The 27,926-nt window shown below is 35.4% G+C and overlaps 1 long non-coding RNA gene and 1 pseudogene across 1 annotated transcript; one reads left to right on the plus strand and one right to left on the minus strand.

Moving 5' to 3' along the window:
• The first annotated feature begins 830 nt into the window (after nt 1-830).
• On the plus strand, nt 831-24,152 carry LOC111092356. Its single transcript, XR_005378212.1, has 3 exons — nt 831-892; nt 21,851-21,943; nt 24,031-24,152. It is a non-coding gene; the product is annotated as an uncharacterized LOC111092356 (long non-coding RNA).
• Nucleotides 24,153-25,038: 886 nt separating this feature from the next.
• LOC100687053 lies at nt 25,039-26,560 on the minus strand (annotated as a pseudogene).
• Between the last annotated feature and the right edge of the window lie 1,366 nt (nt 26,561-27,926).

A 27,926-nucleotide genomic window follows, 5' to 3' on the forward strand; every position in this document is an offset into this window, starting at 1 on the left:
TCTGCAGAAAGTCTTTTCATTTGAGAATCTGGCTGTTCTTACACCAGAGCCTTGCCCCTCACCCCAGTCCCCCCTGATAGCAGTAATTGTAAAGAACTCTCTAAAGGACATGAGTAGTTGGTGCCAGCACATGCTTATATGATCTAAAAAGCCAGACCTTGGGTTATACTCTAGCCTTATTGTGTCGTCACTATTGACAACACAGAGTGTCACAGACGAAATTATGCAGGGAGGGCAATCAGTATTTCTTCTCTAAACTGGAGGATAGAAAACAAAAGGAACAACACAGGAATAGAGAAGGGACAGGATATACATCAGCCCTATAAGCACACAGAGGGATTGGCAAGTAGATTTATGGTTAATATTGTTGACATTACCCTGAGGCAAACTCGTAAGATAGAAATAATCTTCTCAAACATGCTTATCACTGGATTTGTTTATTTATTTACTCAACTCCCTTTCTTAACTTACCCCAACATCTTTCAAGCCCCCAGCTTCCTCCACAGACAAACACACAAATGCATCAAAGCTCTTCAGTTCTTCCCCCGGCGCTTTATACCTCTATCCAAGCCTTCAGCCTCTTATGGTATCTGTTTACTTGTCTGCATATCTCACTAGATTTTTAAAATTAGAGGAGGCAGCAATTTTGTCTTTGTTAAACTGAAGACCTATACTATGACTGGCAGGTAACAGGATTTTTTAAAAGATTTTTTTAAAATATTTTATTTATTTATTTATGAGAGATACAGAAAGAGAGGCAGCGACATAGGCAGAGAGAGAAGCAGGCTCCTCACAGGGATCCTAATGCGGGACTCGATCCCAGGAACCTGGGATCACTCTCTGAACTGAAGGCAGACACTCAACCACTGAGCCACCCAGGCATCCCTAACAGGTATTTTAAACAAACTTTTATTGAATTGAATAGATTCTGTTAATTTAAACTGTGTTATTAACACTGGGACCAGATGATACCAATTTACTCCCTGTTTTCATTGCTAAGGGGGATGTGTATTCCCAATAGCAGAGTTTCATAAATAAAGTAGTGTTCTATTCCATTTGGAACTCTTGGAAAATATTGCTTGCTTGCTTTGGGGCTCTTTTCAGAGTGCAGTTAGTAAAAATCTCTACTGACAAACATTCCTAATAACTGGGAATAACTGGGAAGTCTCTTCAGTGAGGTCAGAGGCAAGAATCAGAGGACTTCGTTACCTCCGTTTTCAGAATATTACGGGGTAGGCCAAAATTTTAATTTTTCTCCAAATACTTGGTTTCTTCCTCTCCTCTCCCATTGTAAGAAGATCGTTGAGCATAATGTGTTGGACATGGTAAAATTTAGCCTGAGAAAAATGTGGTTTTATTGTTGATGATGTTTGTTGTACAGATAGTTTACTCTGGAAAAATCTCAAAGAACAACCTAAGTTTTTTTTTCTACAAAGATCTATCAATTTCCATAAATAGAGCCAAGAATAAAAGTGGCAGAGGCTTTGATCTTGGCATGCTACTAAACAGAAGCCAGGATCTCAGAGCAGGGGATGGATGAGGGCAGATGGGTAAAAAAGATAGGGGATATGTGCCCGTAGAATTTGATTTGAGGCTAACCCTGTCTGAACTAAACCATACATGGTGAAGAAATGCTGGGAGGCATCCTCCAGATTTCACACATCTTCATAAAAGGCTAACATTAAGATGATTTTCCAGTGAAATCATCTTTCTGGGATTGATGTATACTAACATCCTTCCAAATATTGGAAAAAGTAATGGAGTGGCCATGGTCACAGAGTTCTTGGGTTTCTAGACATGAATGAAGAAACAGTAATCACTGTGCTCACTAAGGCATAGACAAGTTTATATCAAAGGGAGGTGGTACTAGGACTATCTAACTAGGGGCTTGTTTGTCTGATACTCATTTTCACTTATGGATGCACCGCTTTGTGAGATCTTAGTTGTTCAAGAGTAAGAGCACTTTCTGACTCCTCTACTGGATGGCCCACACTTCAAAGACAATGCTGTTTGCTGTTTTCTCCTATTTCATCCTTCCCATTGTACCCCACAAATAGTCATTCTCCTCCAAATTCTACATGTGAGAAAATCTTGAGTTGATTGTGTGTGAAATGATGCTAGAGCTCAAAGGAGTTCAAGCAAGAGAAAAAGTAGAGGTCATATTGAAATATGGAAATAATTAAAGAAGGGGTAAAGAATTAAATTTTTATGCCTGTTGATTTTTTAAAATTTTTAAAGATTTTATTATTTATTTGAGAGAGAGAGAGAAATAGCAAGGAGTGAGTATGAACAGGGGACTGGGAGAGGGAGAAGCAGAGCTTTATTCCAAGACCCTGAGATCATGACCTGAGTTGAAGGCAGATGCTTAACCGATTGAGCCACCTGGCACCCTGTGCCTGGTGATTTTCAATAATTATAATAGTCACTATTTACTGAGCTTTGATTAGGTGCAAATTACAATACCAGATTATTTTCAGGTATCAGCTAATTTCATTCTTACCAACACTCTCCCATATAGGATATTACTAGCCCAGTTTTTCGGATGAAAAAATAGAAGATCAAAAAGATTGACTTGCTCAAAGTCACACTGCAAGTCAGTGATAGAACAAATGCTCAAACTCAGATCTATCAGATCCATATTCCTGACTTCAACTCCCACACTAGATAGCACTTCTCAAACTTCACCAGGGTCTCTTTTTTCCTTGTTTGTGTATGGAAAAGTGGCTGTAGTTTTAATCAAGATAACTTATGAAAGCTAAAAGAAAGCTGAAGTATTGTAGATAATATAAAGAAAGGTATGATAAGGTCCCAAAATATTTTGAAGTCAAGATTATATTTTGTCATATTTTTCACTTAAGGATGGAGATTCTTTTTTCCTGTGGATCCAAATATTCAGTGGGTCACTAAATGCCTCATAAACTTCAAATTCAATTGGTCAAAAACAAAGCACTCATTTTCCCCAGCCCAGTCCAATATCCTCTTCTTCCCCACCTCGGTCTGCCCTCTGGTTGAAGGAACTAACGTGCAATCTTCCATGTCAAAAGCTTGACAAACATCTTCAACTTCTCCTAATTGTGTTGAACACCTCACAGATCTGATTTTTTTTTTCTCCTTTTCTTTTTCTGGCCCCTCCTCAGCTCCATTTCCTGCTTCTCCTTCTGTAATCATCTTTCCCGTATTAGGTTCCGTAGTTTTCCGGTCCTCTGCTCTCTTTTCCCTCCTTTACATACTCTTCTTATGTGATTCCATTGATGCTTAATGCCTTATACACCATCTTAAGATGGTAATAAATTCGAAATCTATGTTCCCTACCCAGAACACATACTCTCTCTGTCATTGTCCCTGATAGACAATAGACACCTAACAATTAAATCTCTAAAACAGAGTTTCATCTTCCAAGCCAGTTTTTAAATGTTTAAAAGCTCTTCCTCCAACATTTAAATGGCACTGCCATCCTGAGGCGCCTGGGTGGCTGTCAGTCAAGTGTCATGCTCTCGGGGTTATGGAATTGAGCCTGTGTGGGGCCCTGCACTGGGCATAGAGCCTACCTAAGATTCTCATTCTTCTCTCCTCCTCTCTCCCCTGCTAAAAAGAAAATTTTAAACAAATAAATAAAGGGCACTACCATTCACAAAGTTGATCAGGCCGGGGATGTGGTATCATTTTTAACTCTTCTTTTTGCTCTTCCCATCCTGCCTAAACATCACACTACTCATAAATTCTGGATTCTACTAGGCACGATCCCCTCTGCCACTTTCCTACTTCACCTTCCCCATTTCCTTTCACTCACATGACAGCTTAGCACCGTACATATTCTTCTTATAAGTTGTCAGTCTTTCAATCTCTTCTCCACACTGTCCTGAGAGCACTTTTTTAGAGACAAAATCCAATCTTTACTAACTTTAAACATGTCCATGTTTAACATCTTGCCATTTGCAATGGCATGGATGGAGCTAGAGACTGTAATGCTAAGCGAAATAAGTCAGTCAGAGAAAGACAAATACCATATGATTTCACTCATATGTGGAATGTATGAAACAAACAAGCAAAGGGAAAAAGAAAGAGAGAAATCAAGAAACAGATTCTTAACTACAAAGAACACACTGATGGTCACCAGAGGGTGGGGGAGGGAATGGGCAAAATAGGATTAGGGAGGGCACTTATTGTGATGAGCCCTGGTGTTATATGGAATTGTTGAATCACTATATTGTACATTTAATATTGTATTGTGTGTTAACTAACTGGAATTTAAATAAACACTTGAAAAAGTTTTTCCATGTTTTACATTTGTTCTCAAGATATAGACCAAATTCTACAATGTGGCTTTAAGACTCTCTGTGATTTTGGTTTTATATATCTTTCTGATCTCATTCCTAGACACTCCCTCCTTAAACTCTAAACCTGGGGTGTCTAGTTTTGGAAGACTGCATGCTCCTTCTCACTCTAGGCTCCTTCTCATCCTCTGGGTCTAGTTTTGGGAAAACTCCATGCTTCCTCTCACTTCTGGATCTGTACTCCTTCTCACCTTTAGTGGGGACAGCATGTCCTTGCCAGCACCACTTTTTACCTTAAGAACTTCACTTCCTCTTTAAACTTAAGTACTATAAATAAATAAATAAATAAATAAATAAATAAATAATAAATAAATAAATAAATAAAATAAATAAACTTAACTACTATTGCCGCTCAGAAGCCTTTTGAGAATCCTCTCTAAAGTGCAGGATAATTGTTGTCTTCATGCATTCCCTTGTACCCAGTTCTTCCCCTAAAACCACTGATTTTATCATACTCTATTGTATTCTTCAAAAATGTATGCTCAGCACCTAATGAAGTTTTAGACATATAGAGGATCATCAGTAAATATGTGCTGGAAAAATGAATAAGAATGAATGAATGAATGAATGAATGAACACCAACACTAGGTTATGTTCAGAGCTACTTCACTCGTGGGGAGCGGGAGGGGTTGTAGAGTGTACTAAGAAAGAGAAAGGGCAGACGACTGATAATACTATCCCAACTTGTGGATTCATGGCACACTTGAGGCTAGTTTGTGACCTGGAATATGGTTGTGAATTTAAACTGATCAGTAGTTGTGACACTTTGGATTCATGCCAAAGTACTGCTCTTATACCTGAATTTGCTATTGAGGAAATAATGTTGTTGGAAGAGCCACTAGGAAGGGGCTTTTGGAGTTCCAGGGGGAGCAGGCAGATGAGAAGACACTGGAACAATCAATTTACACCAACAACCCCTATAGCTCCACACCCAACTTTCAGAGAAATTTCCCCCTGTTGGCAGCCTTCCCTCTGTTCTTTGCAGGCTACATGTTCTACTAGGCTGACTCAGCTGCCTCTGAACTCTGAGAAGCCTCATGTCTCCCCTCCTGGAGATTCTCAACTACTAAGTGTTCCTAGGCTGCTTTGTACCAAGACAGAGAGAGAGATCTCAGTACCCAGCATCACTGGATTGTCCCATCAAAATCTCTGCCTATGAGCCAAAAGAAATTGAAAAGCTTTATTCCAAAAGGCCCAAGCCTCATAGTGGCTGGGATCCTTTCAATGAAACATCACATTAAGAACATTAAGGTCAAGGGGCGCCTGGGTGGCTCAGTGGGTTAAGCTTCTGCCTTTGGCTCGGGTCATGATCTCAATATCCTGGGATTGAGGCCACATTGGGTTCCCTGCTCATCAGGGAGTCTGTTTCTCCCTCTCCTCCCCACTCCTGCTCTCTCTCACTATCTCTCTCTTTTCTTAAATAAATAAATAAAATCTTTAAAAAAATAAACAAATAAACAATAAGGCCAAATCTTCAGACCCTAAAGATTAGTTCATACAGGAAGCAACAGATCTCCAGCAATGTTGCCAGTTGGGAACGTCCAATCTTTCATACTTTAAACATAATTCAGTCACAATGACTTCCACCGCCATCAAGAATCTGAGGTAAGATTGAACTCTCAACAGAATAGAAAAGGTTTGGAAACTAGGATGGGATTTGACTGGATGTCTGAACTTCCTGTTACCACTAGAAAGTGAAGGCCTCCTGCATTTGCTTGATAGAAGATGAATTGAAACCAGTGAATTATACCTTTCAAGTTGTGGGATGCCAGGCATTTGAGCTTAATTTCGCTTCATGTTGTTCTATTCATCTATTTATCAAACAATGATGATTTAAAAAGGCTATCTAGACTATCAAATTTGGAAAAAGGAGACATGAAAGACTCTCTAACGTTGACGTAGACATGGAAACTGACCGTTGGGAAAAATGAACTGAACATCAAAAACTGTAGGAAATTTATTTAACAAAGCTTAGAATTGTCAAATGTAGCAATATCCAAGAGTATTCTAAATTGGTTATTTTATAGGCTCAAGTTATTTAATTTTAGGTCAAAATTTTAACAAAGTTTTGAAGCTCAAATGATGATTACACAATACTGTGGATCATGCATTTCACAAGTTATTGTTTCCTCTTTAACCAAGTTTTATGATAGTTGCATGAAAGACCATGTATTTTATATTCATGAAATCTATCTGGACTAAATGGAAATAATCCTACAATAAGCATGAATTAAGAAATATTATTTTCATTGGCCAAAGTTGGGACAATTTGAACAACAAAAAAAGTAAATGAAATCAATTAATACACATTGAATAGATATTTTGAGAAATAAATTTGTTGTGGGTACCTTTGGAAGTAACTAGGACACCAACCCTTCACTGTTGAAAGAAAACAATTGAGCATTTATGTTGACATCCTCATATGAATTGTATTTTGTCATTTTTTACACAGGGAAATTTGATTATGGATAACATATTAGGTGATGTATGTGTTACTGTTAATTTTATTTGGTGTGATTGTGCTTATGTGCATATGTTTTAGTATGTAAGGGCAAAATGAGATAATGTTTGAAATTTAAAAAACACTGTAGTAAAAAAATAAACAAATGTAGCAATATCTTGATAATTGTTGGATCTAGGAAAAGTATATTCTGTGTGACTTACTACACTATCCTCCTTTTGTCTTCTTTGTTTTGAAATATTTCAAAACAAAACTTTTATAAAAGAAATATTGGCTTTCTGAAGTGTTGGTTAATTCACCAGTATAATGGGTCTAAAATGTACCATGTCAGGTAAATACCACTTCCTACACATAGATGCTCTCAAATCTGTCCATTTTCATGGCAGATTTGCATTATCTCTTGCCTCAGTGAATGAATTACCTTTCTAATTACCCTTTGTAACTCAAATCTCATAGTCCATATAGTGTGCCATGGTCCCCCAGCAGGCACTAATCAAATGTTCTGAAGCAGCAATCAGGAAACTTTCATGTCAGATAGGTCACACAATTATAGGGAGAGAAGAGCAAATCAGTGAGAATATATGCAGAAAAGATAGGAATCTAATGGTGGCTCCAATGTAGGGCTTCTTGGGTTCACTGGGTGGCAAGTCCAGGTGAGTGTGAGCTATTCTCAGCTATCATGACTTCTTTTCTGATGTGTACTATTTCCATTGATCAAATATTAGGTCTCTTAGGAGTCTGCCATCTACCTCTGGTTTTCATTGTTTTAGTCTATTTGGGCTGATATAATAGAATACCATAGACTGGGAGGATTATAAACAATATAAATTTATTTCCTACAGATCTGTAGACTGGGAAGTCCAAGATCAAAGCCCAACCAATTCAGTGTTTGGTGGTGTTTGCTTCCTACCTCTTAGATGATCATCTTTTCACTGTGTTCTCATGTGATGGAAGGGTTTGAGAGCTGTCTGGAGTCTCTTTCAAAAGGGCACTAATGCCACTCATGGGGGCTTCACCCCCTTGACCTAATCACTTTCAAATACCATTGCGTTGGGGGTTAGGTTTCAACATACTCATTTTTAAAAGACACCAACATTCAGTATATAGCATCCATCATGAATGTTGAGGGATATGGGAGAGGTCTCCAATATGGGCACAGCTGGTAGAAGTGGAGAGGAGAATGTATCTGCATAGATGGACCAACTCAAGACATCATCTGATAGGCCAGTGATGTCATGGGACACCACCTCAAACAGCCACTGGAATCAATTGTCTTGCTTTTATGTGATTCTTAGCTTGGGAAGAATTTTCTTAATTAATGTTTAATTTTCTAATTTTTCTTCAAGTGAAATATGTCTTCAAGAAAAATTTGAACTTTGAGATGGCTCTGGAAGGAATGAGTCGGATGGTGTTTAGGGGTCCACATTGCATGGGAAAATGCTTTCTTACAAGTAGGGAAAATAAAGGACAGAGGTGGAAGAGCATGGGGTTCCAGAATTGCAAATAGTCTTGTGGGTCTGACATGTGGAGTATATTGATTATTTAGCATAAGCCATTATGTGCATTAAATTCTCTTTAGGAGATACAACGATGAACCAGTCAAGTCATTCACACATTAATTCACACATATGAGACAGGTATGTATTGAATGTGTACTACATACCGGATACTACCATAGAGGATAAGTAAGACATCATCCCAATTCTCTTACCTACTGCTGGGAGATTCAAATGCACTGTTCATTAGGCTGTTGCTTGGGAGTAGGATGGTCAAACTAAGTGTTTTGACCTTATATCTGTATTGACAAGAGAGTTACTTTGTATCATTTGCCACATCCTTTTTATTACCTAGAAAACTGAATAGAAGAGGTCCTCCAAAAATGATTCCTTGATTAAAAAAATTAGAAATTATGTATTTAATGGAAAAGTACATTTTTAATTCATATGAACTTTGTAAGAAAGGTAATTGGTATTCAAAACTGAGAGGGGTATATAGCAAATGGGAACAGAAATTAGCTCAAAATATATGTCCTAAGTCCATTTTGACAATATTAAATGTATAGATTATGGTAACTTAACATGAAAAGATTGGCTGGAGTAAAAACCTTGTAAGATGCTAAAAGTGGGTCATTTCTATCATTTAAGTTTGCAGTTTGAAGCCAGAATGTAGGTAATCTGTATATTTTTATTATTCTATAATTTCTTTATTATAGAATTCTGCTCATTTCAACTACACCCAAACTTTATTTGCAGTGCATTTGATAGCCGAGTCATAGTCATTAGAATTTTCTTTTATTATTATTATTATTTCTCAAATCACGAAGACTGCTACTTCAGGACCCAGGGTCAGGAACTAGATGACTGAAGAAGTATTATAGTGAACGTGAACAGTCTGCTTGATTTTAATGTCATTAAATTTGAAGTATGTTTCTTTTAAATGAATGTAGGGCAGTAATATCTTTAAATTTCAAAGGGTAATTTTTAGATGGGCTATTAGTAAATGTGTTATTATAGCAAGATTTCAAAGAAATGATGGGTGGGAAATGAGTTGTTAGTTTAACAGCAGAACCCTACAGTCTTAGGCACTGGACTATTGACTTTTGTTGGTATAGTGCAAAAAAAAAAAAAAAAAAAAAAAAAACAAAGAAATTATCCAAAGCTTTTAAAAATATTTCCAAGAACATGACAGCTAGAATGTATGAGCCATACTTCCATCTCAAAGACTTCTATATCACTAAGGTTTTAACTCAATCTGTTGGAAACTCTTTTCCCAATATCCTTAATGCAAGCAAAATGGAAAATGGATTCTCATTTCTAATATTTGCTTTACAACTATTTTTTGCTAAAACATTTGTATTGTTGAAAGCAAGGACTATTCCACTCCTTATTATTGCAATTACTTCACAATCAATGTTTTCAAGATAACTCTAAAACAAGTTATTTATTAAAATGTGAAAGGAAGTAGTGCATATCCTCTAATTATATGATTCCTTGTGGTTGAAATGTCTCAACTTTAAAATTAAGAGTTAGAATGCTATATTTAGTTGGTGGATATACTGAAAACCTACTACTTGAAGCCTCCTGTGGATGTCATCTTACTAACCAAATGATCTCTAAAGATAACTACTTACAAGAGCTACAATTTTTTTTATTAATAAATAGGTTACATGAGGCATTAAATAATTGATCCATTTATTTTGAAAAAGTCAACCCAATTAAAGAAGACGAACCACACCAATTGTTTTACTGTGAGAAAAACGTGTTGCTTTTTGCCCCTGAGACATACAGACGCAGCTCTATTTCAACAACAGGAAAAACAGTACTCCAAAGATATGTGTAAATTATGCCAATTATTTTTTATTGTTCTCCTGTGGATAAAATTCTTACATGAATATGTAGTGTATCATTTACTTATTTACTTACTAATGGAATTTTCCTAGCAGGAATAAAACTAAGAAAACAAACATAAAATTATTAAGGATCTTTGGGGATAATACATTAATAATACATTAATAATACCATATAGTAAAAAAAACAAAAACAAAAAAAGTCAAAGTTATTTCTGCTCCTGAGTCAACATGATGAAGCTTTATTTGGTTAAGTAATATGCACTATATTATATGACAAGTAAAATAACCAGGTTAAATCTAAAAATCAGAGATAAAGAGACACCCTTTTGTGCATGTATTAATGATAATTTAAAAAGAATGAGTAGTATAACTAGCATGAGATTTTGTGGGTGTGAGTCTTTAATGCTTAGTTAAAAGTGTATCTCTATTACCTCAATTAGTAACTCTTAAGATTGCAAATGATCTAAATAATTATTTTTAAAGCATTTCATTGAGATGCTCCCCAAGTGTTTCAGCTGTGACTGAGAAAAAAATAAATAAATAAAATAGGAGGGGGGTTTTATATATACAATAAAAGATGGATATATTCTTTTTTAGTGTTTATTAAAAACTGAAGCTAATAAGGAAAATGTAAAAATGTTTTTATTTTCAAATCTTATGTGTGTTTACTTGTCTTTTAGCATTCAAAGATTCCGGTATGACTTTAACTCCAGTATTATGCTTTTGGAATCTTTTTTGTTATTTAGTTTAAAAAACAGCTCATATCTTTAAAGCTCTGGAATGGTGTAAATCATTACAGTGGTTTCACATTTTCATGGGATCAAGGAAACAACAGTAAGCTCATAAAACAGATACCACTAATTATGCAGAGGAGAAGTCATAAAGTTACTAGGAGAAGCATGTTTTATATTCATGGACACATCATTAAAAGTTTAAGACATGCTATCAAATTCTACATTTTAATACTATACCCAACAGCATTAAACCCTCCCAACAAGAAAATCAGATTGTTTAATGATCCTTTTTTGTCACACTGGTTTTATATGTCTGCAGTTGAAGCAGATGTGGAGTTTGTATTGCTCAACTTTTTTTAAAAAACACTGAACAATTAAAGAATCATTTTATCCTTTATATCTAGTGTTTTTAAAAGATCTAAATCATCTTCTGGTATATTTTTCTTAAATAAAATGTATTTATTGAGGTAATAAGCTTTAATTCCAGATAGCATGTGTGGATTTTTAAAATAACGACTTGAGTTTTCTTCAGATCCTACAAAACCATAAGGAGGGTTTCATAATGATAAAATAGCTTCCATTTTATATTAGTTTCTAAAATTTAAATTTAAGAAAATAAAATCAAATTTTGGGGCACATATAAAAACACAAAGTGTTGCCTGTCACTAAGAGAAATCACTGAGAAATCCAAGAATCATATAAAACATTAACATTACAGGCAGTAATTTTAATAGATGAACAGAGCTGGAACATCACAGGCATTTACCAACACTGGCACACATGTGTAAGCGGCAGCCTTTTTTTATTTGTCCACAAAGAGGCTGAAGATGATCTAAGATCATAAGTTGTGTACAATTCTAAAATGTTTCCCTTTGTACATAAGTAAATGTTTTTCATTCCACAATTTAAGCACATCTGATAGCTCCGGAATACACACTTTCTTGAGTATTTTAATGGGAATTTTACATATTGATGGCTTCAAGCTTAATCTCAAAGTGAAAGTAAAATATAGCCATGGCAATTCAGAGATGAGACCTAAAAGGCTCCAAATGGGGGGAAAAATAGAATGATTAGTTGTTGGGGATAAGAAATAAACCATGGGAAAAGCAAAGTCGTTGAAAATGCTTAAAAACTACAAGAGAGATTTATGCACCAGATCAGAGTTTGAACTCAAGGACCCAATCACTTCAAGGAATTTAGTGAGGGTTTATTACTGGAACGTGGTGAAGTCAGCTGTGTCGATGGATGGCCATGGGAAGAAGACAGAGCTTGGTGCTGCTTACCGGCTGTGTGCTTTGTCATCTGATTTTGCTACGACTTCACCATCATTCAATAATTTCCTCTTGATTTTTTCATGCATTGCACTGAACATCAAATGGTAAGAAGCTATGGATAAAATACTGAAGGAAAAATAAAATCCTCTTGCTTTGATTTTTGGATTTACCCTATCAGGGACACACACTGGTTTACAGTTTAAAAGCTACAACTATGTCCCTCAAAATGCACAACAGCATGTTACATAAATGCAAATTGATCAACATCGTGCACTACAATGTGATGTTTCCTCAAAACAAATTGTCCTAAACTGAAACACGGAGGGAAAGGCAGGTATATATAGGTAGATGACAGATAATGAGAAAGATTATAATAGACCAATTTACCTTTTGATAAAAGTGTATTTGATTTATATGCACACGCCTGCACACACACACGAGCAACTACCAAACACTCCACATTATGCTAAGCACTCCTCCATATACAAATTTATTTAATCCTCTTGACAACTTTAAGAGGTAATTACTATTTTTACCCCTATTTGATAGTGAGGAGACGGAGGTAAAGTCTGTCCGAGGTCCCAGAGCTTATAAATTTAGGAACTGGGATTAAAAACTAGGTAATTTATTAAACTTTTTCAGAATATATTGTAATCTTGATCTATTTCATAAATCATGTAATATATATGAAAATTACAGAGCCTTTTAATTATCCTCAGATATTCATATGATACATACACTTACTTTATTAACACATAAAAGCTTGTATGCTTTAGCTATCAGAATCTCCACTTGTGAGAAAATCTTTAGTAGGAGGTATCAAGAACATGAGGACTTTGACACTAAATCCATTTAACCTGTAACCACAAGAACTAAAGAGTTGGTTCTTTGAGGTTAACAGATAAGTAGCTATTTTTATTGAAACTACCGACAGATGACTTTTAGGAATCGAAGCTTTTAGGAGTCAGCTTTTACAGATTTTGGGCTGGTTTTAATTTAAGCACTGCAAGCGAAAAACAACAAACTTAGAAGAAAATATGGTTACTCATTTGCATCTCCAATTTAATAATGTCCATAATTGTTTCGGATACCAAAGTTAGATCCAAATGCTTCTCTACCAAATGCAGCTGCTCAGCAAACGAACACTGATTTGATTTTTCTGCAGGGTACATGTTCACTCGCTGTTCTCATGATGAATAAATAATGCCACGATGCCGTGGAGTTGCGGACCTTGCCCTTCTTGTGAAAAGGGCTGCGTCTGCTTATTCTCAGACATTCACGATCCTAAAGGAATAAGACACCAGAGGCCTGTGAATGAGAAGGCCTTTTCAGACGTACAAAGCCTTCCCTCCTGAATCCACCTTAACCAGTTTGGAGAAAAGAGCTTTTGGCACCAAGGCATCCTTTAGGAAAGACTGATAATGATCACTAAAGACATACTGGGGGCTGCTGCCTCACTCACTTCAAAGGATTTCTCTCTTAATCAACATTAAATCATCATTTTGCCAGGGATATAAGGACAGCTGTACACAATCTATTTGTTTTAAACCAGATTACAGCCAGGTCCCTCTGCCAAAGTATAAACTTCTTAATGTTGCCTGTGCTTTAATATTTTTTAACTTGGAACTTTTATTTCCAATTCAGTGTCCCAAATTAGCATTTCTGTCTTAGTTTATGGATTGGGTCTTCCCATGAAAGCTGAGCTAATAGCTTTATCAATTATCCAGATAACTTCTACAACCAAACAAAATAGACTGAAACAAAACTTTTTAACATAAATTACTCAAACATTTTAGGCTGCAAAATCTGAAGTCTCAACTTGCTACATCATTTTGTGTGGTATGTACTGATTGTTTGGTATTAACTATCTGGCATATACAGTTGTGCCTCTTCTTTTTTTCTTCTCTAAAATGCAGATCCACGTGCCCTACATCTTTTACCTTTGTTTTGATCCTGTGACATTAGCAACCCTAATCCTTCTTATCCCTTGGTGGTCCTGATAAGTCAAGGATAACTACAAAGACATTTTATTGCCCAATTAAAGAAAAGATATTTTAAAAAGATAACGAACCAAGGCCCTAAATTTCAGCCCCAGTTGATCTCTCTAGTTTTATGCAAAAGAACATTAAGCTACGATATCTAAAATCAATCAGCGATCATTACTTCAAAATTATGTATTAAGTAGGTACAATATAAATTAAGTAGATGCAATTTCTGCTACATTGAATTATAGTCAACTAATACAGAGTTCTTACTTAAATTTGGTTCAAAACAATGTCATTAGCAACATGAATGATTATATAACTGGAGAATATTCATGGTATACAATATTTCTATTGATTTTAGAGTAGTTTATGCTTATTGATAATCCATTCTGAGTCATTACCTCCATTGTGCTGATTACTGAATGGAACAACAGAGATTTTTATTAAATTACTTTGCTACAGTATTAGATGAGAAGCAATGAATATTTCTTTTGGTCTTACAATTCTAGCATCTCTTGCTAGCAACATATTTTGAAATCTTTTACATTTTTTTTTGCTAGCAATGTAGAAAGAAGAAATGTGGGTTAGAATTTTCTTTAACACATATACCAGAAGATGTTGCTTTATGACCGTATAGAATCTTAAGTTAACAAAACATCAATTTTTAATTATGATTGATAATATATATTATGCAGGCACTAGGGGAGGCTTTGAGTATTTATCATAGAGGTCCATTTAATTTCTGCTGCTTTCCACCCTTGAGAGGAATTTTATAAATGAAAACTGAAAGAGTGAAGACCCACAGAATAGAAGACACTCAAGACCTCAGATGGATGAGCACCTTTTTTTCTTCTGTTTACATTAGAAAAAGTGCCAATTGCCAGTAAAGTTAGTGTCACTGGGCCTCCCTGAAGGAGTGATACAATATGGACCCCTAACCTCTTCTCAACCACATGTCCGAAGCATGGAGATATCCAGGAATGGAAACCTTTAATCATAGCTATGCTACCTTTACACCTTCCAAGTAGGAAGGAAACTTGTGTCTCTGTCCATATTTTGAGTGCTGACGTTTTATAAGTGGTTTAGGGAAAGTCCAAAAGGACTCCTGCGTCAAGACTGTTCTAGGACAGTTCAGTAATGGGTGAACAGTAGTCTCGTTATAGTTCAGAAGATGTGAAAGTTACTTCTCGTTTTCTCTTCTGCATTATTTCCCTTCATTCTCCCCAAGCCTTGCAGCCCTTCTGACCAAATTCCTAGTCTGTCTTACTGAATTCTTGGGTCCTCAAGTGGCCAAAAATGGAACAGTTATGGAGCAGTATAATTTATAGTGCTAGAGCCTCATGCACTGCATAAGTTCAAATCCTCTGCCACTGTCTAACAGTGTACCATTGAGATGTTACTTAAATTCTCTGATATGTCATAGTTCCTGTAAGATTACTTTGAGAGCTGAATGAGGGAACATATTTAAAGTGCTCAGCATAGTACTTGGTATACAGTAATATATTAAATATATTTTATTTAATAAATAAATATTTATTAAGCTATTAATAACATTAATAGCCCTCCTTAATGCCCATTACCCATCTAGCCCATTCCCCTGCCCACTTCCCCTCCAGTAACCCTCAGTTTGTTGCTACCTGGATAATTTTTGAGTGGAATATAACTCAATAAATATTAATATTAATTAATAAATAATTAATAAATAAATTATTAATAATTTATTATATTAATAAATATTAAGCTATTATTAATTATTACCACCTACCATAAAAAGCACTCAGATTTGTGAGGATATAGCATAAAACTACAAAGTAAATATCATGATTAATTACAGGGTGAAATTATCATTCCAACATCACCAATTGACATAACACCACAAAAGGATTCCAAATACAGTTCTCCTTGCTTTCTGGAACAGAAAGGATTATGATTCCAAAATAACAGATACTTATTAACAGCCATAATTAGGAGAGGGGAGGAATTTACTTTTTAGGTTGATTTATATGATGGTTGTGAGCAGCTGTCTTCAGAATTCCTGAGAGGACACCCAACTCCCAAGTGAAGCAGTGGAAATGCTTTGATTGCTGCATTCCACAAACCATCATCAAAGTATTTATTTAGTCTGAACGCCTAACTGGTTCATCATCTCTAGAGGTTTGATAGCTAACAGTTTATCCTTAAGCTCAAGAATTCATATCACCAGTGGAATTTTTTCCATCAGAGTGACATATCTAGGTTTCAACACTGAGGAAACACATCCAAGCATTTTATGACTGGACTTCTTAAAACTTCTCAAGTCTTAAGTAAGAATTTTACTTTACATGTTATGTGATGTAAACATTTATTATCTTCAAATTCTTAAACCATTTCTCTTAAGGTGTTTGTCCTTGCAATAATCTTTTATGAGCATCTCATAATTTTCATTTTTAGAAAGTTTGGTCATTTTGTATATTCTCATTGCCAAAGTTGCACAAAGTCGAACACCTTTGCCCTGAAATATTGAAATATCAGAGTCCTGAATATTGAATGGGGGAAATTATGGATAACTGAGATATTAACAAGGGATAACTTAGAGCCCCTGACACTCAAAAACTTCACATATGCAAGGGCAGGAAAATAATTGATAAAGCAAAAAGTTTTTTTTTTCAAAGATTTTATTGATTTATTCATAAGAGACAGAGAGAGAGAGAGAGAGAGAGAGAGAGAGACAGGCAGAGGGACCCAATTCCGAGTCCCCAGGATCCGGCCCTGGGCCGAAGGTGGCGCCAAACCGCCGAGCCACCCGGGCTGCTCAACAAAAAAAGTTTTAAAAAGAAAACCAATGAAATTACCAGAAGGGGAAAAAAAATCCCTTGAAAATAAGAGCATGTTAGAACTGCTTTGAGGAAATTAAACATGAAATGAATTGTATTTTACATATTATTATTTTTTAAATTATTTATTTATTTATTTATTTATTTATTTATTTATTTATTATTCATGAGAGACACAGAGAGAGAGGCAGAGACATAGGCAAAGGGAGAAGCAGGCTCCCTATGGGGAGCCCCACGCAGGACTTGATCCCAGGACCCTGAGATCATGACTTGAGCCAAAGGCAGACGCTCAACCACTGAGTCACCTAGAGTCCCTATTTTATGTATTTTAAAGGACAGTATTGGTTAAAGGTATTGCTGAAGTTATATTCCACTCAAAAATTATCCAGGTAGCAACAAACTGAGGGTTACTGGAGGGGAAGTGGGCAGGGGAATGGGCTAGATGGGTAATGGGCATTAAGGAGGGCACTTTTGTAATGAACACTGGGTGTTGTATGTAAGTGATGAATCACTAAATCCTACACCTGAAACTAATATTGCACTGTATGTTAACTAGCTGGAATTTAAATAAAAACTTGGAAAAAATTATCCAGGTAGGGTAATAAAACATATGTTTATAATAAAATATTATATATATATATTTAACAACATTGAATTATATAAAAGATGCCTTATTTTATCTATATAAGAGTGGCATTATCACTGGGGCCATTTTATTTTTGATGATTGAGCCTCTTAAGGTAAGGCTGGGTTTTCATTCTTTGTGGCAGAGCCAGCTAAGAAATTGCACACCTGGCACCCACCACTTTCTCTAATCCCTGCTCCCCTCTTTATTTTAGTTTATACTTTCCTGGTGTTAGCACCCCATATTGCCCCTGCCATTCTACAGCACACTGTTCCAAGCCTGCCTTCTCAGAGGAGAGCCCTTCCATCACAATGTATCCCCTTGAGTCTTACTACTGCAAGTTGCTTACAACCCCCAGGGAAAAGATGGAATAGTCCCATTCATGATTAATGTCACTAGTGCTAACGTGGCTTCAGAAATATCTGGTTTAAATATTTTACATTTTAATAAGCATAAAAGTCTATGTTTTCATGTGTTTCCTATTCCAAGAGTCAGGAAGTGTTTCTTTAACAATTAATAATTCCAAATGAACTATAAATCCTGAAATTTCTTATAGGTGAGAATGTTCTGGAACTTCATGTAGGAAATCACCTACTTCACCCTCATATATTGCTATACATTTGACCACCTGAGACATTTAGTATACTACATCATTTTTTAAAAATTTATTTATTTATTTGTTTGTTTGTTTATTTATTTATTTATTTAAGAGAGGAGTGGGGGAGACTAGAAGCAGAGAGAGGGGCAGAGAGAATGAGAGAATCTTCAAGCAGACTCCCCATTGAGCATGGAGCCCCATGTGGGGCTCAATCCCAGGATCCTGAGATAATGACCTGAGCCAAAATCAAGAGTCAGAAGCTTAACCTAAGGTCACCCAGGTGCCTCTATTCTACATCATTTTATTCAAAGCACCATATAGATGATTTCTTGGATTGTTCTTACTTTATGTAAAACAAATGAAATTATTTCCACCTAAAATAAAGAAACAAAAGTTTGCTGACCTTCTCAAAATTAAAGATAAAATCTTTGGACATTTTAAATGATTTGTGAAGGGTGATTATATTTACATGGGAAAAATGGTTAATTACTCAAGGTTTTCCAAGCTTTTTATATTTTGTATTTTTAGTCCATATATGGGAAAATACCATGAAAACCATATTAAATAATTTGATCAGTAACATTATGTCTAATAAAGTAAAGAAATAGAGCAATTTTCAAAAGAACGGTCCTTCCCAAATGCTCAGTGTTGTGAAATATCTATATAATTAAGACAAAATGACATTCCAGCTTGAACTATTGTGAATAATTGGCTCAACTCTCCAATTTGTTTTGCAAATGTAGTCACGATCAGAATGATAAAATTATATCTATTATAAAGAGACCTCAAAAGGCTGAGACATTCAGGTCAGAACATTGAAAACAAAGCCAAATGTTTACTCAAAATCAAACCCAGAACTTCTTTTGAAATTCACTGAAAGAGCAATCATTTCCAATGTCTTTTCACCTTCTGGTATGAGATGGAAGTCAAACTGGAAATACTGAAACACTTTAAGAAAGGCAGTAAAACAAAAACAAGCCTTCTTGTAAGACTTCCAGATGAAAGAGTTTTGAATAAGCATTTAATCATGTGGATCCTGGTTCAAGCCAAGCTGAACCTCAAAGGTTTACCTGCGCTCATTATTTAGAATTTACAAAGAAATGGAAATGCATTGCATCTATGGGGAACACTGAAGATGAAATGATTTTATGAGGAAACTGAATATTTACATTTAGCGCCTTGTTGTGGTCCATCTGGCAGAGGGGAACAACTGAGTGCTGCACTTCTCCCAGGCTGTTTGGAGGTATTTTTGTTTTCAAATGTTGTGCTTTCGCAATGAGTCTTTTTTTTTTTTTTTTTTAACTTGCACAGGATGTTAAGTTTAAAGTAATGTGCCAGCTGATTTTCCTAGCCGATTTTAAATCTCTAGATTTGTATAATGAGTGTTTTGATTAAAAAAAAAAAAAAAAGTCCTTGGGAAGATAGTAGTTTAGAATATGACAAAGAATGTTACTAAAATTAAGTGCTATTAGCTACCTATAAACTGTTCTCAAGCACAAATTTGATGAATCATAATTTAAATTTAACTAGTGTAGTGAGTCAATTAAGAATATCCATCTCCAAAGATATTTTTGAACTTGTAGTATTTTGCAATTGATTCTGTTTGACTGACTGCCATGCTGGCAAATCAACCTAGTAAAACTTATATTTTCTCCTGTGCCATAAAGATGAAACCAATAATCAAAGAGAAAAAAAAAATCAGGATTTTTCTGTAAGCAGAATTACCTTTCAGAACGCCAGGTCAACTTTCCTGACATCTTGTCTTAAGAATTACTAAGATTGTAAACTGAATAAATTGGCACTACCAAGAGGTGGCCCTAACATAATTTGGCATAATTCCAGAGCTGATTTTATTTCTTCTTCCTTTTAGAAGGTGACAGCACCTCTTCCCTGAGACAGGATATCCAAGCACACTGTATACACACTCTGAAAAATCATGCTTACAACTGTCACATGAAAGAATTTACAAAGTTACATTTCCACACTGTTTTGGCTTCCTCCACATCCTGACAATAACCAGACTATATGTTTCACTTGTTCTGAAGCCATATATAAATAATAGAATGATATAAAGAATAAAACAAACTGCTTTCCAAAAATGGAGTCTGTAAATCACAGAGTGCAGCAAGTTTTGCTTCTAAAACATCTAAACTCTTCCTGGGTGCCAGTACTATCTACCACAAAAGAGTCACTGGATTACTTTTGATAAGGACTGGCTAATCTTACAAAAGGAAATTATAAAAAAAAAAGAAGAAGAAAGAAAGAAAGAAAGAAAGAAAGAAGAAAGAAAGAAAGAAAGAAAGAAAGAAAGAAAGAAAGAAAGAAAGAAGAAAGAAAGAAAGAAAAGAAAGAAAGAAAGAAAGAAAGAAAGAAAGAAAGAAAGAAAGAAAGAAAGAAAGAAAGAAGGAAAGAAAGAGAAAGAAAGAAAGGAAGAAAGAAAGAAAGAAAGAAAGAAAGAAAGAAAGAAAGAAAGAAAGAAAGAAAGGGAAATCCTTGGAATATTACTTCAAAGAGTTTATCATAGATATCAACTCTATGATAATGATTATGATAATGAGTTATCATAGAGTCGATTATCATATCATAGTTTATCAACTCTATCATTGAAAAAGTTACTTCAAAGAGTTTATCATATTTAATAGCACCAGAGAAAAAAGGGCTGCATGTTAAACAGGTAATAGAAAAAGTACTGTGTAAAAAAAAAAATACTATCTTATTAAAAACCTAAACAATAAGGGGGATTGAAATCAATGTTTGTATTGGATAGATCACCATGCCCTAAGTCATCACCAGTAACTGCCTAGCTGAATTTGAAGGTTGTGTGGATTAAGTTAGTGATGTATAGGTGTTTTATTATTATTATTGTTGTTATTATTATTAAACTCTTTTCTGGAAGTATTACATAAAGTGGGAAATAGTAGGTTGGTAGCTCACTGAATTCTTACAAAATAAATATTCCTAAATTATCAGACAAAATCAAGAAATAGATTATTACCTTAAATCTTAAAAGACCCTGTAATGGCCCCTCCAACTCACTACCATACTCTCTTCAAACACCATAAATTGCCTGTGTGGGGAGCTTATATAAATGGAATCATGAGGTATATAGTATTTTGTCTGTCTTCTTCTGCTTAACATTACTTTTCTGGGATTGGTGCACATTGATGACCTCATCTTTTTCATTGTTACATACTATTCAATTTTGTGGCTATACCATGGTGTATTTCTACTGCCACTGGACATTTGGGTCATTTTCAGCTTTGTACTCGTACAAATAGTGTTGTTCTAAATATAATCATCCTTGCCTTCTGGTGTACATTTTTGTCCATTTCTGCTTCAGGTATTCCCAAAAGTGGAATTTCTGGGTCATAAGGGACACACATCTTCAATTTTAGTGGATAATGCAAAACAATTTTCAAAGTAGTTGTGCCAAATAACATCCCCACTGGTAGCTGATGAGAGCTCCATTTGTCCTACAATTTCACTAACACTTGAAGCTGCCTTTTCATTTAGCCAACTGGTATATAGCAGTAAAACACAAATTTTCTGATGACTATTGAGCCTATATAGCTCTTCACATGAATATTGTCCATTGGGATATCTTCCTCTGTGAAGTATCTGCTGAAGTCTGCATGGCTTAATTTTGCTTAAATGATTTCACTTTTCTCTCCTTTCAGGTGGAAAGTTTTTTTTGTGTGTGTGGAAGACCAACTCAGAGCAGTCCTGTGACAAATCATACACTGCTTTCTCCATCCTCACAGTTCTGTAAGGTAAGTCATGCTTAAAACTACCCCCCACCCTTTTTTTAAAATAAGAATACTGGGTCCCAGAGAGGGAAACTAAGTGATCAACTCATAATCACTAGAGCTAGGATTAAAATCAAGGGTCTTTCTTTAAATTTCTGATCTTTTCACTTGTAGTCTTGAATCTAGGCAAAGTTGTTATAACAAAGAAATACAATCTAATACATAATGAAGAATACTCAAAGGAAAATATTTGAAAAGTATGTTTGCATTTATTCTCACATGTCTTTGGAACAATTAATATTCTACTGAAGAGAGGAGTTATTTGTGACAGTAAAGTCCCAGCCAAGCAACTCTTGTAGAACCACAGAATAGAATTACAAACTATCAGAAACAAGGGTTCTTTGGCCATATATATTTATGATGCCACTCATCCATCCCAGACCGGAGTGAATGATTACTACATTTGACATTTCTACAAATCACCTATCAAAGTCAGAAATACAAAGTTTCAACTTCACATTTTACCTATAAAATTCTTCTGGTGAAAACACATTTTACTAAAGCATTCAAAATCGAATAGAGTTAACTCACTCATCTAGGTTTTCTGGGGCTTTAAGTGGATTTCAGACACAGAAGACATTCTTTCAATTTAGATAATGTTTAAATTGAGAAAGAGAGAAAAGGCAGAAAGGAAATCTGTCATTCCATATGAGTGGAAACAGTTGACAGGCCAAATATATGATGGTTTATGAAGAGATTACCTAATTATAGAACTTTTATTATGCATATTATTGTAATCATCATGCTGTCTACTTCAAACATGGTTCAAACTGGTGCCCCAATACTATCAGGATAGATCAAGACAGTTCCATCTGTTGAGCCATCGGATCATTCTGAATTCTGCAAGACATAAAGTGACACTGTCTGTTCCCTACAGACAAATTATAAAAATTGAAAACCAGAATTTTAAGTTACTTAATGCCTTTTATGGCTCTTAAAAATATACAAAAATTTAAGTAACAAACATTCTATAAGGTTTATATTATGCAATCGGAACCCTTTATGATTTATTTTAATATAAATTGAGCCAAAGCTCACAGCAACGCAGAATGAACCTGGAAAGGAGAAATAGCCTCTAGTATTTGTGAGATTTTACCTCTCTTGGTTTCTATGTCCTTCTCCATAGCGAGGAAGACAGACATTGTATCTCTAGTGTTCTTCCAGTTGAAAGTGCAGCACCTTTCTATGGTATTATTGCTTCCAATTGTACGAAAGCATAAGCAGTCGGGGGAAGATCCCCCAGAGCAAGACATCAAGTATAATGGAGGACAGTGATTTGCTTGGTCGGCCTTTTAATCATATGTATTTGGGTACAAAATCCTGGCTCTGCACCTTTCTAGCAGGGTGATTACAGGCAATTAACTCAGCCACTGAAAGATCTACTAATCAATGAAAGAATGATCCTTGGAGAGTTGGAGGAAATTCTGGGGAGAGAAATAAAAAAGATTCAAGTGGAAGGGGAAAGTCTTCCACATATATCTCTTCTCCAAGTTCCTCAAGTAGCATCTCTTGGAAAACCAGGACACAAAATGAGGCAATACTGAGTACTCTGTATGGACAACTTACCATGTGCTGAGCACTTCCCATATTGCAGAATTTGACACACAGTTGCACACACACAGAGAAATAGGTAGTATGCCTCCTGGTCTCTTCAGTTCCTCCTCTCTGTAGAAGCCAAGCTTCTTTATGGTTTGATATTCATATTCAAATTTCAACTAGTATTTATGCACTACCACACTTAACACTTGCTTGCTTTTGAAAGCTCTGTTGTATGTTTTTTACAATAACAATTTCTGAGGAGCATCTCTTGATCTCTTGCATGACCTCACGCAGGTGGTATTCATCAGGTGCCTCATCTATAAAATAATAACAACTGTACCTTTTTCATAGAGTCATTACAAGAATTAAATAAGCTAATTTTTTAAATGCTTAGAACATTGCCTGGCACGTAAACAGAACAATGCAAATTTTTGTCAAATAAAATAAATCTCTTTTGTTGTCATTTAACTTTTCATGTTCTGATTTTTTTTTTCTCACCAAATTTTCCTTAGGGGAAAAGATCTGTGTCATGGGTGTTTGTGTTTCCTACAGGAAGGCGGAAAACCAGGCCAGGAGAAAGAAAAGAAAGAAAATGATCTCTTATTGAATAGTTCCAATAAACCAAGCACTGGACTAGATGTTTTTTAAGTAAATGTTCCATTTAATTTTCCAAAGAACGTTATAAATTGGTAAGATTCTTCCTGTTTAAAAAATTAAGAAAGAGGATCAAAGAAGAGAAGTTTCTGCCAACGAGGCATAGTAGTGGCTCAGAAAAAAATAACTTTGAAATATTTTGCTTTTCACATTTCTAAATCTGGCTTTTTAGAATTTCTAGGCCGAGATGTATTGTATTGAAACTAGTAAGAATGACAGCTGTCACCCCACTTAGTGCCTGTCATCTACCCATCTACCTACTTACCTTCTACCTATGTCTTCTTTACTCATTGTCATACTCTGTGCTGTAAGTGTAGAGTGAACCCACTGGCACTTGTTTACCATAACAAGTGCCATTTCTGAAGCTTGGTATCCAGCAAGATACTAATAGATGTCCTCTAAAAAGTCAGTTCTGTGATAAAAAAAAAAAATATGTGAGAAGTACTAGATTAAACAAATTTAAACTGGTTGCTTTGTTGCATAACTTCTCAGAGTTTGGGATATGTCAATATTGCCGTTATTTATAGAGTATGTAACTTTGTCAAAATGTATTTTACTACAAGATTTTTTTTTTTATTTTACCCATTAACATCTCACAAGCTACTGGTGTTCAACAGACCATGGGTTAGAAAATTCTGGCGCCTTTTTTTGGTGAAAGACCAGACACAATGAGGAAGCACATAAAAGTTGAGAACAAGTTAACACAAATATCAGACTATCAAGAGGAACCAACAAGCCAAAGAACAGCATTTTAATAGGACACTTATAAAAATAGCTTTTACAGGCCAGTGACTAGAACCATGCCCAGTTCCTTGTAGAAACAGAGTGATATATGTTTAATAATAAATGGATGAATATGAGCCAGTTATTCTGCTAAGGGAAAATGTGTCACCATTTCTTTTCCTCATCCTATGTGGATTCAAAGTTACAAAGGTAAAGAAAGGAAGCAGGCAGAAATAACAAAATACTTCAAAATCTTGGTGTCCCTGTTGAAATCAAGCTCCCTATGCAAAAGATTTTAAAAGGTCATCTATTCATTTATTTAATAAGTATTTGGTGAAGGAATAAATAAAGAGAAACTCAAGGCAAGAAGAGGGAGACTAGGTATCGGGCACTAGTACAGAGCCAAGGAACCAGACCCTTGAGAACAAAGATCACAGATGCATGTGCACACCCACACAACCACACACACACACCCCAATCTCAAATGTTCTGTAGAAACATTTCTTCTCTGACACAAACATTTGAATCTTTTTACCATCTTGCTAAAACAGACATTGCTGAAGGCAGGAGAAAATATGGCACATGGGGAGATTTTGATATGGTTTTGAATTATTCAGCTACAAATATACCAAATTTATTTTGGACAAGATTGACAGAAGAGAAAGGGAATAAGAATACACAACTGGACATTTGGTTTGTGAAGCTTTTTGTTTTTGTTTTTTTCTAACACGTTTCTCTTTCTTATTCCTCTACAAACCCTTTTTTCCCCTGCTCCCTACTGTTCTTCTCCAAGACCTATTTTGGTTACTTCTGACCTTGACCTTCCATGTTTTATTAAGAAAATATGGTCTCTAGAGATGGAGAAAGAGATAAAGAGAGAGAAGGAAGGAAGGAAGGGAGGAAGAAAATAACTAGAAAAATAAGGAAATGGATCAATGATAATTTCTGGTGAAAGAGATTTCCAGATGAACTTTAGAGGTGAGAATTATATGTAGCATCAACTTATTTCCTGCAATATTCTTATATTGTGAAACTTTAAAAATTAATAGTAGTCCTTGTCATCTCCTTCCTGATTTCATGGAGTCATACATTTGGATGAGACCGAGACTATATTCTTGGTGGAACATACCAAATAAAACCAATTCATTTATGCACATTTTCCCTTCTGCTTCGTAGACAGCAAGGACCCATTATTCTAGCACTTTCTTTCTTTTTTTTTTTGGAGGGGGAGGGTCCAAGTTTTATTCAAGAACTCATACAAAGTATTTGAGATAAATGAGTTTTAATCTTCACTTTCCTCCTCTTCCTCGTCCTGGTTAATCTGGAAGTAATGCAACTTGTAACTCTTTGCTGTTAGCAACTACGTGCAACCAGTCACGGAAGTTATTCTTTTTCAAATATTTTTTTGGTGACATATTTCAAATACATTTTGGAAAAAGGCACCTCAGAAGTTACAGTAATTTTACTCTTGCTTCTTTTGATGGTTACAACCCCTCCACCAAGATTCCCAGCTTTTCCATTCACTTTGATTCTCTCTTGAAGAAACTGCTCAAAATTGGCAGCATCCATGATTCCATCTTCCATGGGGTGGGTGCAATCAAGGGTAAACTTCAGAACTTGCTTCTTTTTTTGCCCCTCTTTGCCACAAGCTTTTTCACGGGCCATGGCGGCAGCGGACTAGCACTTTCTTTTTTGAGGAGGGTGCTGGCACTGGTTACAACCATTACAGAGAGAAAAGAGGTTAAGAGGAGTAAGAATGTGAGTGTAAATGCATAGGCAAAACATAAAAGACTTTCCCATTTGCCTTGACTTGCTCCATCAGTTCCCATTGTTTTAGGGCAGCCCTCAATTCCAGCACAGTATCTCTTAGTCCTGTGTATAAATTTGCTCTGTAAATTAAAATGTTGGCTTGTGCTCCCCTGGTGTTTAAGAAGGTGAGTGATGTCCTTGGTGGGAGTATGTTTGTGTAGAAATGTGTCATAAAAGATGATGTCTTCGCCCAAGAAATGCAGGGTCCAAGTTTAGTCATTTATAAGAAAAAAAAAATACCAGAGTTAAACATAACTAACACATCATGAGAATAAGGCTCTTGCCAAATGTGACTTTTTTTCTTTTTTTTTTGAAGCTGAAATGTCAGCTTTTACCCTGTGTTTTTAGAGGAATATTTTTAGCATTTTTCCTTCAAAGAGTTTCCCTGCTGATTTTGATCACTTTAAGTTACAAAACAAACCAGTAAATGGTGTATATTTTTCACTAAGACATTAAAATATGAATAATTGATTATTCTTCTCTTGTACATTTATTGGATAATTATGGATGAAATTCAACATGGCCTTTATTTTCTGACATGATTAGGATTTGGCAGGAAATGGCAGTATCCATTTATACTCTCATTTTGAGGCTTGGACATTGGAAGATTGGTAATAGACTGAGTGAGGGGTTTTTTTCACCTTTTTTCCCCTATCATTTGTTTTACTAGTTTCCATTTTACATGTTAAATAAAAGAAGTAAGTTGATGCCATCCATCCACAGAGTTCTTTGACAAAGCACTTTTGGGAAGTCCCAAAGACAAATATCAAAAGCAGACTGGCTTCATCCATCTACATTGCTTCCCAGAAAGCAGTTCCCATAATGTTCTCCTATTCTCACACTAGGTAATCAATTTCTTAAGGCAGAAATAAAATCCATATTTCAGGTTGATAATATTGCCATTTAGGATGATTAACATATATTAGGATGTCACATATGCTAATAATGTGCTATTACAGAGGCAGCCATATGACAAAAGTATGCCAGAGATGCAGATTTCAGAAACCTAAAAGAAAATATACTGATAATTAAGAAAATGGCTAAAAGTATTACATGTGCCTGAAATCTTCAACTAAAATTTTCCACACGCTCCCCCAAAGTCTTATCAGTGGTTTACTATCTCCAAGGAATGCCTAACTCAGTAAAGATTTCTCAGGGAAGATGAAATATTATTGTTGTCTATAGGAACAGTGGAAAATAACTACTAAATTATCTGCTAAGT

Source organism: Canis lupus, chromosome 25 (assembly GCF_011100685.1).
Source record: "Canis lupus familiaris isolate Mischka breed German Shepherd chromosome 25, alternate assembly UU_Cfam_GSD_1.0, whole genome shotgun sequence".
NCBI lineage: Eukaryota > Metazoa > Chordata > Mammalia > Carnivora > Canidae > Canis > Canis lupus.